Consider the following 15,566-nt stretch of genomic DNA (forward strand, 5'->3'; position numbering starts at 1 on the left):
AACCACTTAATTTAATTTTCTACAAAGTCAAATCCTATCATTAGACTTGAGGGTAGTGTTTTTTTTTTTGCTTGAGCACAGGACGTCTTAAAACACATTTATTCCTCAGGTTGCAAAATCTAGAAGAGCATTTTATTAGGAAGCAATGTTAAATGGGCAAGGTTCTCCTGGGTAGAGTTTGACTCTTAGTGAGGACACAAACATAGCCATAGAATTTCCATGGCAGTGTTGCAGAATTAATTGTTACCATATTTTAAAGATTTAAAAAAATCTTTCTCAGGCTACCTTGTAGGCCTGGAATTTTCTAGTGGTATTCTATCCAAGGATAAACCCAATCTGACTCTGTTTAGATGCTTGAATTTGCCAGGACAAATTTATTACTGCTATCTGGATTAAGTTAAACTGACTTTACTTTTGCTTTCTATGTTCCATTAACTTTGCACAAGTCTATATATAAAAAGATGAAGTTTGTGAAAAACATTAATGATATCCATTGAAATAATCAGTGATAATCCCCAATGTTTCTGTAATTAATACAGGGGAAACTTTGGAATTGTTTACGAAATGGGTTGGAGAACTTGTGACTTTTCTAATTTTGTTGAACTGCAACTCCTAGCAGTTCAAACAAACATAGCTAAAGGAGTGACTGGAAGCTGAATAATTTGAGAAAACCATAGTGTTTCCATACTCCTAGGCTACAACTTGGCTGCCGAGGAATCAGTGTTGCCTTCCTTTAAAGTGATGGGTGTTTTTTCTCTCTAAAGTAGCTTTTATCCAAAAGGGGACTCTCCAGATGTATTGGACTACATTTCTCTTCAGTCCTAGCATATATAACGAAGGCTAATGAAAATGTTATTTAGGGAAGCCTGTCTTCAAAGACTGTTTCAGACTGGGTTTCCCTAATCTATTCTGCCCCACAGTGTTTGTTTCCCTTGGGTTAGTTTTTTTAAATTTGCATTTATATCCCACCCTTCTCTGAAGACTCAGGGCGGCTTACACTATGTTAGCAATAGTCTTCATTCTATTTGTATATTATATACAAAGTCAACTTATTGCCCCCAACAGTCTGGGTCCTCACTTTACCTACCTTATAAAGGATGGAAGGCTGAGTCAACCTTGGGCCTGGTGGGACTAGAGCCTGCAGTAATTGCAGGCAGCTGCTGTTAATAACAGACTGCATTAGCAGTCTGAGCCACAGAGGCCCCTTTTCTAAGTGGTGGTAGTTGTTAATAGAAATATGTTAAAAGTAAGTATTGTTAATAAAAGTAGTATGTTAAAAGTAAGTACTGTTAATAAAAAATAATAGTACTGTAATAAAAAGAAATGTAACATACATAAACAATATGATATTGTTTACAAAATTAAGTTGAACTAAAACTAATACCACCATTAAAAATGTTTGCAAAGGCTTGCCATTGGTCTATCTAAAAAGCTCTACTTTTCTTGGGCTGGCAGTAGCTTTCATTCTCTAAATCAGGTGTGGCCAATCTGTGGTCCATGGAGCACCTATGGCCCTGGAAGCTAGCAATGCAGCCTCACAAGATAATATAAAAAGTAAAGGAAGTTGGCTCTTTCTATATATTAACTTTCTATATATTAACTTTCTATATATTACCCGGGGACTCTTTTATTATTGTCCTACGGGAGAGTGAACTTCCCCAAATTTTTAACATCTTACGGCGGGTCTTGATCGGGTCATCTGAAGGATTGTGATGCCTATGCCGGTTAGAGATGGACCCCTTTTCTGCCATTTATTATTTCTTCTCCATGAGATACTCGCCTATTGACCTCCTTCGACTGCGAGGTTTCCCCGCCTCGCAGGAATGGCCCTCCAAGTTATCGAGGGCCTACCTCAACGAAGGGTTTTGGGACCCAGAGAGGTGGCATGCTGCTAAGAAGAATGTATGGGGTTTTTTAAATAGATTTTTAAACAAGGGTTTTTTAAAGGGGGGGAGGGACAAGACGGGTGGGGGGGAGAACCCGTCGGGGAGGGATCCAGCCCCGGTGCCTGTTCGCGGCACTACTACATCTGGTCTGAAGGCAGGGGGGGAGGGGTTTGTTCCAGGACTAGAGGGTGGTTCAATCTGTACGGTAAGTGGGAGAGGCAGATATGGCGGAGGGGGGGGGCGCATCGAGTGTGGGGAGCACGTGCTCGATGTTTGAAAGCGATCACGTGCTCCAGCCCCTTAGTCCCTACCCGTTCCTCGGGCGGCCATGATCCTCAGAGCCTGGATCTTCGGTTGATGTTATGTAATGCCCGGTCCGTGGCAAATAAAGCCCCCTTGATTTGCGATCTTATTCAGGGGGAGTCCGCGGACCTTATGGGCATTACGGAGACCTGGTTGGGGCCAGAGGGGGGGGTCCCCTCGTTGAACTGTGCCCCCCAGGTTTCTGAGCATTCCATCAGCCGAGGGCCCAGGGTAGGGGTGGAGGGGTGGCGGTTGTTATTAAGGAAGATCTAGAGCCGAGGGAGGCCACTGTTCCTCAGATTGCCGGCTGTGAATCCCTCTATGTGAGGTGGGGCCATAGGAATCAGTTGGGCTTGTTGATCACGTACCTGGCTCCTTGCTGCGTGACCACAGCCCTGCCCGAGCTGCTGGAGTTATTTGCCACTGTGGCAGTTGAGACCCCCAGACTTATAGTTATGGGGGATTTCAACTTGCCATCAGCTGGCTTATTATCGACTGCAGCTCGGGAGTTCCAGGCTTCCATGACGGCCTTGGACCTGATTCGAGTAAATGATGGCCCTACGCACATGGGGGGAGGCACGCTGGATCTGATTTATATCTCTGGTCAGTGGTTAAATGATCTGATACTAGACGATTTAGTAACAGAACCAATGTCATGGTCCGATCATTTTCTCCTTCGCCTAGACTTCCGAACCGCCACCCACCATCGCAGGGAGACGGAACCTACACGTTGGTTCCGTCCCAGGCGCCTGATGGACCCTGAGAGGTTCCTGACGGAGCTTGGGCCATTCCCTGAGGATCTGGCCCACGGCACGACTGAGGAACTAGTTGCGGCCTGGGAACAGGCCGCGGCTGGGGCCTTGGACCGTGTCGTGCCTTTGCGGCCTCTGACCCGGCGCAGATCTCGCCCGCCCCCTTGGTCCCCGGAGGGGCGGAGAGAGATGAAACGCCGGAGAAGACGCCTAGAGAGCACTTGGAGGTCCAGTCGTTCCGAAGCTGATCGGACACTAGTTAGGTCCTATTCTAGGACCTACCTAGTGGCAATGAGGGAGGCGAGGCGTTCTTACGCCTCCACCCTCATTGCGTCGGCAGATAACTGCCCGGCCGCCCTGTTTTGGGTGACCCGCTCCCTCCTTCATCAGGAGGTGCGGGATGACCCTTTGCAGGGACGTGCCGAGGAGTTTAGTGGTTATCTATACGACAAAATCGCTCAGCTCCGGGATGGTCTGGACCGAAATTGGGATGATCCAAGCGAGGGAGAGGAGGCACGTCTTGTTGAGTCTGTTTGGGATGAATTTGACCCTGTGGCTCCCGAGGACGTGGACAGGTTGTTGGGGAGTGTTGTGTCTTGCCACTACATGTTTACTGGATCCGTGTCCTTCCTGGCTGGTGCTGGCCACTCAGGAGGTGACACGAGGCTGGCTCCAGAGGATTATAAATGCTTCTTTGTTGGAAGGGGTTTTCCCTGCCGCCTTGAAAGAGGCGGTGGTGAGACCCCTCCTTAAGAAGCCCTCTTTGGACCCGGCTATTTTGGGAAATTATCGGCCAGTCTCCAACCTTCGCTTTGTTGCGAAGGTTGTAGAGAGTGCTGTGGCACGCCAGCTACCCCAATACCTGAAAGAATCCGTCTATCTAGACCCATTCCAGTCCGGCTTCCGACCCGGCTACAGCACGGAGACAGCTTTGGTCGCATTGGTGGATGATCTCTGGAGGGCCAGGGACAGGGGTTATTCCTCTGCCCTGGTCCTATTAGACCTCTCAGCGGCTTTTGATACCATCGACCATGGTATCTTGCTGCGCCGGCTGGGGGGATTGGGAGTGGGAGGCACCGTTTATCGGTGGTTCTCCTCCTATCTCTCCGACCGGTCGCAGACGGTGTTGACAGGGGGGCAGAGGTCGACCACGAGGGCCCTCACTTGTGGGGTGCCGCAGGGGTCGATTCTCTCGCCCCTTCTGTTCAACATCTACATGAAGCCGTTGGGTGAGATCATCAGTGGCTTTGGGGTGAAGTACCATCAGTACGCTGATGACACTCAGCTGTACTTCTCCACCCCAGGTCACCCCAATGAAGTTGTTGAAGTACTGTCCCGGTGTTTGGAAGCCGTACGGGTCTGGATGGGGAGAAACAGTCTCAAGCTCAATCCCTCCAAGACGGAGTGGCTGTGGATGCCGGCATCTTGATTCAGTAAGCTGCAGTTGCAGCTTACTGTTGGAGGCGAGTTATTGGCCCAAAGGATAGGGTGCGCAACTTAGGTGTCCTCCTGGATGAGCGGCTGTCGTTTGAAGACCATTTGACGGCCGTCTCCAGGGGGGCCTTCCACCAGGTCCACCTGGTTCGGCAGTTGCGCCCCTTCCTTGATTGGGATGCCTTGTGCACAGTCACTCACGCACTCGTTACCTCTCGCTTGGATTATTGTAATGCTCTCTACATGGGGCTCCCCTTGAGGTGCACTCGAAGGCTTCAGTTAGTCCAGAATGCAGCTGCGCGGGTGATAGAGGGAGCGTCACGTAGCTCCCATGTAACACTGCTCCTGCGCAGACTGCACTGGCTACCTGTGGCTTTTCGGGTGCACTTTAAGGTTTTGGTTATGACCTTTAAAGCGCTCCATGGCTTAGGGCCTGGGTACTTACGGGACCGCCTGCTGTTACCACATGCCTCCCACCGACCCGTACGCTCTCACAGAGAGGGACTTCTCAGGGTGCCGTCCGCCAAGCAATGTCGGCTGGCGGCCCCCAGGGGAAGGTCCTTCTCTGTGGGGGCTCCCACACTCTGGAACGAACTTCCCCGGGGTTACGCCAAATACCTGACCTTCGGACCTTTCGCCGCGAACTGAAGACACATCTTTTCATTTGCGCGGGGCTGGCTTAAATTTTATGGATTTTATAGTTTTTATTAATTTTAAATGGGGTTTTAGTTTTCTATATATTTTAAATTTTTAGGCAAATTATAATAAGTTTTTTAATTTTGCATTTTATATAATATTATCTTGTCTGTTTTTATTTGCCTGTACACCGCCCTGAGTCCTTCGGGAGAAGGGCGGTATAAAAATCAAATGAATAAATAAATAAATAAATAAACTATTATACCTATTTTATATATACCTATTTTATATATAAAATATACCTATTTTATATATGGCCCAAGACAATCCTCTTTATTCTTCAAGGGGCAAGCCAAAAAGTTGGACACCCATTCTTAAATGATGGAGTTTGCTCCTGAGTCTATTACAAGCAAAACATTTGCTTATTTGTCCTATAAGTTATAGTATGTGCATAGCTCTCCATGAAGTCATCTATAGTGACAAGATGAAAGCAGATTAGCTGTTTTTCTATGGCAAAAAAATTGTTCCAGAAGTCCAGAACTTTTTATAATTGGTTGCATGTAAAAAAAAAATATCCTGTCACCTTCCAGAAAAAGTGTTACAGTTTATTCTGTCACGTCCAATTTGTTCCACCTCATGCTGATGCCCCTGTTGACCAGGCCTAGTTATAGGTGTTGAGAAAAACATTAAAAATTTCCTTGATACTAATTTTGACTCTTGGTAATTATATGAACAATATATGTGAAGTTTCCTTGGCAACAGTGTGGAAATAGTTTGTCTTTGCCTTTTTGCAAAATGCTTTTTTTTTACTTCCCATTTTATCTATAAATTCTGGTGGTTATTTAAGTATTAACCAGGTTCAGCTGTTGTTACTTTTAATGAGGTCAGTCAAGAATGCCTAAATGTTGCCACCTATTGTAACATTCTTGATATTGCTTTAGTTAAAGTGGTTTAGTTCCTTGTTCAAAAGCTAACTTGTGCAACCTTTTCGGCCTTTATCTTTTCTTAATCAAATTATGCAGAATCTTGGTTATGATCTCTCCATAATTTCTTATCTCAATTTCCTAAGTGAAAAGCCAGGAATTAAACTTGGGTATTTCTATAGAAACTATGATTTCTCTGTGAAAAATCACTGTTGAGCAAGATGACTGGCATATTGTGATTTTACTAATGTGTTTGTATTTTTGTCTGGCTTTTTTATTTATTTATTTATTTATTTATTAATCATATTTATATACCGCCCTATCTCCCGAAGGACTCAGGGCGGTTCACAGGCAAATAAAAACACATAAATACAAAGTAAAATAACAATTAAAAAACTTATTCTAAAAGGCCAAATGTTTAAAAATGTTAAAATGTTTAAAAACAATATAAAAAATAAAACCCATTTAAAACCCATAAATTTAAAATCTAATCCAGTCCTGCGCGAATGAATAAGTGTGTTTTAAGCTCGCGACGGAAGGTTCGGAGGTCCGGAAGTTGATGAAGTCCTGGGGGTAGTTCGTTCCAGAGGGTGGGAGCCCCCACAGAGAAGGCCCTTCCCCTTTTGAGAAGTCCTCATAGCTATCTTCTACCTGTGTATTATTAAAACTCCCCCTCTCCGTTTTTTGCAACCTTCAGTTCAGGGAAATTGAAAAGTATAGGGCAACAATTATTGAACTAAGTTAACTCCAATGGGATAACTTAAAGAATGCCGAGACCTATGACTGGGGAATGAAGTTGTGGCTACTTACTGCTCCTTCTTTTTACATTTCCCAGAAATCCATAGGTTGTGTGGCCCGAGGGAATATGGGATGACCATATTCCCTACCCTCTTTCTTCTCTCTGGCCCCTATACTGCAATTGGTTGGTGGAAAAGAATTAAGACTGAAATTTGAAATCCCTAAATGGCAGTGAGTGGCAAGGGAAGGATAAGGGAGTGATTTGGCTGCCTTAATAGCAAGGTAGGGCTAGATGAGGATCGGGAAACTTGATAGATGAGACCTTTGGAGGGAAGGGGATCTTGGGGACAGGCTAGGATCAGGAGGGGGGTGGAGTTTTCCTCCTAATTCATGGTTCTCTTTGTTCACCTCCTTCTAGCAAAGTGGCAAGCAGTTCCCCTGGTCAACTAAGGTAGAGTGATTTCTGAGCAAAGCCAATTGGAAAGGTGGCAGAAAGTTGGAAGTTGCTCCACTTCAGTGATTGGCTTGCAGTAGGGCCAAGTGGGCAGATAGGAATAGGCTGCTTGGAGCAGAGGCTGAAATCTGAAATCCCTTAGTGGTGAAGGAAGGAGGACGAAAAGTGATTTCCACTGCTTCCTGCCAGCTTCCCACAAACATCAGTGAGGAAGCTGGTAGGAAGTTAGGAATTACTCTCTTTCCCACCTGCTTTTTTGCCTACCTTGTGGGTCATTTTATTTCTGTGTAGGTAACGGAATCTCTTTGAAACATGATCCAGCAGGTCACAGGTTATAGAGTCAATACCAAATTGTTCTCCATTTTCACTGTGCATGGCTGCCAATAAGGACAGATTTTTATGGTGTCTCTATGTCAGCCATCTAGTCTTACCCTGTTGAGTTATATTTAATTCCATTCCACTCTACCTATAATGTTCAGTTTTTCCTTGTCACCAGTCAATCTTATTTTTGAGGCCACAGAGTATATTGGTCCAGATGTGTTATGACAGCAACTCCCTAGTCAAAATGGCCAAATGTTACATGTTCTAGGACTTGCTGTCCCAACGTTTTGAGACAGTGCCAGGTTGTGAAAACTGAGGCAGTGTTTTTTCCCCCTAAAGAACTTTTACACTTTGCAAACATGGAGATTCCCCAACCCACTGGTATATTTGTTCACAGATGTTATAGTTTGCCATTATATAAAAATCTATAGATAGTATGAGATGATTGAAAAGTAGTTTGATCTGACCATTAAAACTGGTAGGTGACTGGTAACCACAGGTTTAATTATAGTGTTCTTAAGCACAAGTAGTCCTTGACTTTCAACAGTTCATTTAGTGACCGATCAAAGTTAAAACAGCAGTGAAAAAAGTGACTTATGACCAATTTTCAGAGTTACAACTTTTGCAGCATCCCTATGGCCATGTGACAAACATTTAGATGTTTGGCAACTGGTTCATACCATATTTATGACCTTTGCTATGCCCCAGGATCATGTGATCACCTTTTGTGATCCTCTGACAAGCAAAGTCAAAGGAGAAGCCAGTTTCACATAACAATCAGGATACTAATTTAACAATTGCAGTGATTCACTTAATAACTGTGGCTTGAAAGGCCATAAAATGGGGCAAAATTCACTTAACATATGTTTCACTTAGCAGCAGAAATTTTAGGCTCAATTGTGGTAAGTTGAGAACTATCTGTAAGTTCTACCTGTAAGTCAAGAAAAGTTAAGTTAGATCATTTAATAGAATATTTTTTTTATTTATAGACCATATCATATTTATAGTGGTTCAAAAGTGAGGTAGACTATTTAAAAATATGGGTGGATTTTTGAACAGTCAGGATAAACATGTCTTTTCTCTCAAGAATTTATGGTGTTTTTGCAAGGTATGGTAGTCAAGATTGCAGCATTAGTCTGTTTAAAGACAGTCTGTATATAATTAAAATACAAAGTTGACTTTGCTTTTTAAAATCAGCCGTACTATGTACCTTTAATACCAACCTGACACAAATATATTTCTTTGGCATGTAAATAAGTGGTAGAAAAACATATTGTTGCTACATTTCTGTATGTCAGGCTGTTGTTCAAGGCATGGGGCCAAAACCAGTGAGAAAAAAAAGCCTACATTACTCATGATATGGTAGAAAAATAAATATTTTAGACAGTAAATTAATCTTTAGTTGTACAATAAAATGGCCAAGTTCCAGTGGACCATCTGAGCAACTGTGTTGTGACGTTGTTCGTAGTCAGTCTGAGCTATTGTCTTGCAGCAGCTCAGTATGTGATCAATGGTTTCATCCGCTTCTTTGCAGAGTCTGCATTTGGGGTCATCAGCAGATTTTTCTATTCTGGCTTTGATTACATTCATTCTGATGGCTTGTTCTTGGGCTGCAAGAATCAGGCCTTCCGTTTCTTTTTTCAGTGTTCTATTGGTCAGCCATAACCAGGTTTTTTCCTAATCTATTTTTCCTTGGATATTGTCAAGGAACTGTCCATGCAGCGTTTTGTTGCACCAGCTGTCAACTCGAGTGCATCGCTGTTTTTCTATATTGATACTTGGTTTGCTGTACTTTTAGCAGCTTCCTCTTGTTGACTCCATCAAAGCTGGTTCAACACTGTCTTTCACATAATCTGCCAGAGCATGTTTCTCTTCTTTGACTGTCTGCTTCACTTGCAAAAGTCCTCTGCCACCTACTTTTCTGGGCAAATATAGCCTATCGACGTCACTACGCAGGTGCAGCACATAGTGTATGGTCATCAGTTTTCTTGTTTTCCTATCCAGGCTGTCCAGCTCTGCCTATGTCCAGTTTACAATCCCAGCAGTATATCTGATGACGGGTATGGTCCAGGTATTTATAGCCTTGATGGTATTACCGCTATTTAGTTTGCTTTTTAGAAGTTTCCTGACCCTTTGAATGTATTCTTTGCTGACCACACTTTTCACTTGCCCATGCTTGATGTTGTCCAGCTGCAGAATGCCCAGGTATTTATAGACTTCGGGTTGGTGGCACTTGATAGTTTGTCCATTGGGCATTTCAGTATTATCACTTTCTACGATCTTCCCTTTCTTCAGTGCTACTGTGGCGCATTTGTCCAGGCCAAACTCCATGCTGATGTTAATGCTGAAAATTCAAACTCTATTGGTTGGTGACTGGATTTCAATTTCTGATTTTCCGTATAAGTTCAGGTCATCCATGTACAGCAAGTGAGAGATTTTCTGTGAATTTTTAGCAGTTTGATACCCCAGTTTAGTTTTCTGTAAAATTGTTGGCAGAGGGGGTTCATAGCGATGGTGAACAGCAGAGGTGACAAAGAATAACCCTGGAAAATCCCTCTTTTGATGTTGACCAGTCCATAACTTTCACTTCCAATAAACACTTCCGTTTTCAGGGCTTCATCACATTTGCAATGAGAATACCAATGCACTTGCATATTCCGATGACGTCCAGGCATTTGATGATCCAGCTGTGCGGTGATGAATCAGAGGCTTTCTTGTAGTCAATCCAAGTTGTATGCAGATTTGTTTTTTGGCTTTTGCAGTTCTCTAGAATCATTTTGTCAATCAGTAGCTGATCTTTTGTTCCTCTGCTTCCTCGTTTGTTTCCTTTCTGCTCCACTGGCAACATGTTATTTGCTTCCAGATAGTCCTGGATCCTATCAACTATGATGTCGGTCAGCATGTAGTTGAGCATGGTTGGCAGACATGTTATTGGCCTGTAATTTGCAGGTGTTGCCCTTTTGCTGGATCCTTCTGTTTCAGGTAAGTTTTTCCAGCTGTTAACCATTCGCTGATGTTTCCTGTCTACAGCATCTCATTGTTCAGCCATTTTTCTGTGCAGGCTGGCAAGGCATTTGAGCCAAAAGCCATGCAGTTGATCACTGCCAGGTGATGTCCAGTTCTTAACTTTCTTCACTCTGTTGCTTATCATTTCAGTAGTTATTTTCGTTTGGTCCACTTTGTTTTTGGAGAATTTCATCTCAAAATCTCTGATCCACCCAGCATTTTTGTTATAACCTTTCTCAGTCTCCCACAGATCTTTCCAAAACTGAGTAGTTGCCATTTTCTCAGGTTTTTCAATTTTTGTATTCCCTGTCTGATTCAGACTCTGATAGAACTGATTTTGATCTGATTGGAACAATTGATTTGTTGTTGTTGTTGTTATTATTATTATTGTTGTTGTTGCTGGGATTGTAAACTGGACACAGGCAGAGCTGGACAGCCTGGATAGGAAAACAAGAAAACTGATGACCATACACTATGCATAGTGACATCGACAGGCTATATTTGCCCAGAAAAGTAGGTGGCAGAGGACTTTTGCAAGTGAAGCAGACAGTCGAAGAAGAGAAACATGCTCTGGCCCTTTTCACCCTCCCCAAACTTCTGAAAAGCTTCTGGAGCCCGGGGAGGGCGAAAAACAGGCGTACTGGGCCCACCGTGCCATCAGGTGCCAAAAGCGGGGGGAGCACAGGGAAAGCGTGCGCACATGCGCAGGGTGTGGGGCACATTGAATTATGGGTGTGGGCACGCGTGTTCATTACCCCCCGCACTCCCCCCACTTTTGGCACGCGATGGCAAAAAGATTAGCCATCACTGCTGTATCAGAATATCTTATGGCAATCAGGTCTGACAATCTATGCTAGTTTACAATATTTTGGATTGTAGAAGGTTAAACTATGAAGTCTCTGATTTAGCATAATGATATAGCCACTGCTATTCATGATAGGGTCCTGCAAATGTAGCTATGACCTGCTTCTATTTTTAGGCAGCATGCCCTTTCAGGCTAGGAATGCCTAGACTTTGAAATTAGTGCCTTTTGACCCAACTAATTTTGAAAACTCAATCTGATGCAGTGCCTGACAGAATTTTAATATTGGAGGGCTCTTTGTTTACAACTATTTAGTCCTTGCAATAGGATCATGCTTCAGTTCAGGCAACACATCAAGACATGGTTTGTACAAATTAAGATTCACTGTCTGGATCATAGCTTGATTCTCCAAATACATAGAGGCTTTGCATTTTTTAAAAAGGTACTGCCTATTGTCATATTCACCCTACTTTGCATTTCTATTTTTTTTCAGTGCAAAGATTTGTGTAGCCTGTATGTTAATCACTCCAGGGAACTTCCCAATCAATAATTAGCGCAAATTAAAATATTGCCCCAAACTGTTTAATATAACACATGAATTTTGCTTTTGATCAGTTCTTTTGAGGCCACCATGATAATTTGTATTTGATATACTGCGTGCATTTGTAACTAGTAATTTGCCCATCCAGTTCCCTTAAAGATATTGAACAAACCACTGCCCATACAATAGTCTTTTGCAAGTCCTCGTTTCTCTGGCTTGCCTCAGCAAGTGGAAGCACCTAATTAACCATGGCTGGTTATGAAAAGCTGAGTAGGGTTGAAGCAGATTTGTACTTGGGAGGGGGACCACCAGGAGATGTCAGAATTGGGAGCTAGACACAGCATTCTGTAAGAAGACAAGGGGAAGTTTTGATTCTGTGCTAAAAAAAAATCCACAGGGCTATATCTGTGAAATTACCATTACCTTTTTTCTAGGATTGGTAAATCTTGGCAGTTTTAACATCCATTCATCTATGTCCCTTTGACAAAATAAAAAAAAATATTTTATTAAGTCACCAAATGTGGTATCTGAAAAATACATTGTTTAGTTGATATAAATTTCATAATATGGAGTTGCTGGATAAATAGAATGTCAGTTAGGAATTTTAATGCACTTAAAATTAAAAGTGAAAGTTTGCTGAATTTAAATCATAGAAAGCAGAACTTTCCTGCAAAAAAAAACCTAAATAACCTGAGGAGGTGATAAAATTAAAACTGAATCAAATTTAATCTTAGCTATCATTATCTGCTTCTGGGCATGGCCCTCCTCTTTCCCTACATAATTCACACTTTTCCATCATATTAAACAAGCCTTTAAAATTGAAACAAACTGCATTTAATGATTTTTTTCCATATTTTTGCAGCATCCATTTGTTTCCAATGAAAATGAGAATATTTGGTAAAGCACAGTTTTTAAGCAGTGTCACTCTAAATATAAGGCAGCAGAAGGGTTTCTCTTTAGTAAATCATTCTTCCATATAGAATGGATATATAAGAATGTAACATTAATTAGGCAGATATTAGTGTAAGATAGATTTCTTTTTATTGCAGCTTGAACTACTGTTATGCCTGTTGCATACTGTAATGCTAAAACAATTGCTGTTTTATAATAAAAGTCCCACTGGATTCCACTGAATATAAGAGCATAAGAGCACAAACGTGCCTATCATTCCTGTCCTATTGTTTTTCTTTTTTCTTCATATACATACATATACGTATACATATACGTATACATATACATATACATATACATATACATATACATATATGTAGGTCTTTGGTTATTCGGGTTTTCTCCCACGTAAAATTGGAAGTGTCTTGGTGACGTTTTGACGAAGTCTCATTCGTCATCTTCAGGCTTCAGCTTCGTGCTTCTGGGAGCAATGTGTGACTGCAGCTGTTTCTTCCTTTTTAACTGCTAGTGGGGGTTTGAACTGATTGGGTGGGAGCTTGGCTGTGCTCTGATTGGATGGGGTTTTTTTTGTGCTCTGATTGGATGGGGGTATGTCCTCTTTGGGTGGGGGCTTGGTTGTGCTCAGATTAGTATGAGTTGCAGGGGGATTTGAGCTGGTGAGCTGCATTGCTGTTGTTTGGCTTCGTGTTCGTGGTCGTGCTACATCTTCATAGTGGGTGTCAGTCTACTGCATGTATGGATTGGAGGGATTTGAAATGGCTAATGTTGCAGCTGTGGTCTGGCTTCTGGTCCTTGGTCGTGCTTCATGATCAGAGTGGGTTTGGGTCTGCTTTCTGGGTGGATGTGTGGTGGTGACATCTTGTGTGGACCTCGTGAGTGTGGGTCTGGTGTCATTCCTCGTGTTAGGGACTCGTTTGTCAATAAGGGCAGGTTTCCAAATGGCTGGTAGGCGGGAGGTATCATCTTGTTTGTTCATGCTGTGTGGGCGTTTTTCTATCTCGATGGCTTCTCTGATTATTCTGTTGTTAAAGTGTTCAGTTTTGGCGATAGTTCTGGTCTTTGTAAAGTCAATATCGTGTCCTGTGGCTTTAAGGTGTTGGACCAGAGAAGAAGTTGGTTCCTCTTTTTTGACTGAGTTCTTGTGTTCTTCAATGCGTGCACTTATTCTTCCGTTGGTTTGTTCAATGTATGTGATGGGGCAGGCGGTGCATGGGATTTCATATACTCCTTGATTTTCTAACTCAATTTTGTCTTTGGGGTTTCTTAGGATGGTGGATATTTTTTGGTTTGTGCAGAATGCTGTCTTGATGTTGTGTTTGTGGAGGATCTTGCTGATTCTGTTTGTGGTGCCTTTTATATATGGGAGGAGGGCTGTGCCGTTTTCTTGTTCTCTGTCTTGGATTTTAGTGGGAGGCTCTTTTTGGATTAGTTTGGTAATTTTATTTCTCTGGAATCCATTGGATGTTAGTACGTTAGTGAGAGTGTGTAGTTCGATTTTTAAGTGTTGTTCGTCAGCTAAGCATTTTGTTCTGGAGATGAGTGTCTTGGCTACGGAGTTGATCTGTGCTGGGTGGTGGTGTGAGAGTGTGTGCAGATAGCGGTTTGTGTGTGTTTTTTTCTGGTAGATGGTGTGTCCTAGGGAGCCATTGGGTTTCCTGTAGACTAGGACATCTAGGAAGGGAAGTTGGTTGTTAACTTCTGTCTCCATGGTGAACTGTATTTTGGGGTGTAGGCTATTGAGGTGTATGAGGAAGTTGTCAAGTTTTTCTTTCCTGTGTGGCCAGTTTATGAAGATGTCATCTACGTATCTGAGCCAGAGTTTGGGTTTGTGATCAGATTTTTCTAGAGCTTGGGTTTCAAAGTGTTCCATGTAGAGGTTGGCAATGACAGGTGAGAGGGGTGATCCCATGGGTGCTCCTTCTATTTGTTTGTATTTTTGTCCATTATAGATGAAGTATGTGTTGGATAGGCAGTGGTTGGTCAGATCTAGGATGTGCTTGGGGGGGTTATATTTGTTTTGGATAGCTGTCAAGGCTTCTTTGATTGGCACTTGGGTGAAGAGGGATATGACATCAAAGCTCACGAGTAGGTCGCTGGGCTGTAAGTTTTGTTTCTTTATGATCTCTATGAACTGGAATGAGTTTGTTACGTGTGAGGTGATGGATTCTGCATAGGGCTGTAGTTGTTTGGCGAGAAATTTGGCTAGGTTTTGTAGAGGTGAGCCTATGGAGCTGACTATGGGTCTGAGTGGGGTTCCTTCTTTGTGTATCTTGGGGAGGCCATAGAGCTTAGGGCATCTGGATGATTTCTCTCTGGGAATGATTCTTTGTTGGATTTCTTCGCTGATGGGGGAGGCTTTTATTTTGGATCTAGTGGTTTTTTCTAGGTAGGTGGTGGGGCCTGTTTTTAGGGGCTTGTATGCAGGGTCTTGGAGTAGGTTGGTTAATTTGGTTTGGTAGTCAGATGTATTCATAACCACCGTGGCGTTGCCCTTGTCTGCTGGTAGGATTATTACGCTGGTGTCTTTTTTCAGGTTAAGTAGTGCTGTCTGTTCCTCTTTGGGTAAGTTGCTTTTGGGTGGCTTGCTGCTGCAGAGGATGTTGGTGATTTCGAGTCTGATTTTGTTAGCATCATCGGGGTTGATTTTGGTCAGGCTGGTTTTAACTCCGCATATAATGGTTTCAGTGGGGATGTATTTGGGAGTGACTGCAAAGTTGAATCCTTTGGAAAGTCATACATTGCTCCCAGAAGCAGGAAGCTGAAGCCTGAAAATGACGAATGAGACTTCGTTGAAACGTCGCCAAGACACTTCCAATTTTACGCGGGAGAAAACCCGAATAACCAAAGACCTACATACA

At 42.9% G+C, this 15,566-nt stretch overlaps 1 protein-coding gene across 1 annotated transcript in view; it reads left to right on the forward strand.

The window, feature by feature from the left end:
* The window catches only part of DUSP3 (dual specificity phosphatase 3), a 30,806-nt gene that overhangs the window by 1,423 nt on the left and 13,817 nt on the right, over nucleotides 1–15,566 (forward strand). The gene's annotated exons all lie outside the window — the stretch shown is intronic.

The sequence above is a fragment of the Ahaetulla prasina genome, chromosome 4 (genome assembly GCF_028640845.1).
Source record: "Ahaetulla prasina isolate Xishuangbanna chromosome 4, ASM2864084v1, whole genome shotgun sequence".
Taxonomy (NCBI): Eukaryota; Metazoa; Chordata; class Lepidosauria; order Squamata; family Colubridae; genus Ahaetulla; species Ahaetulla prasina.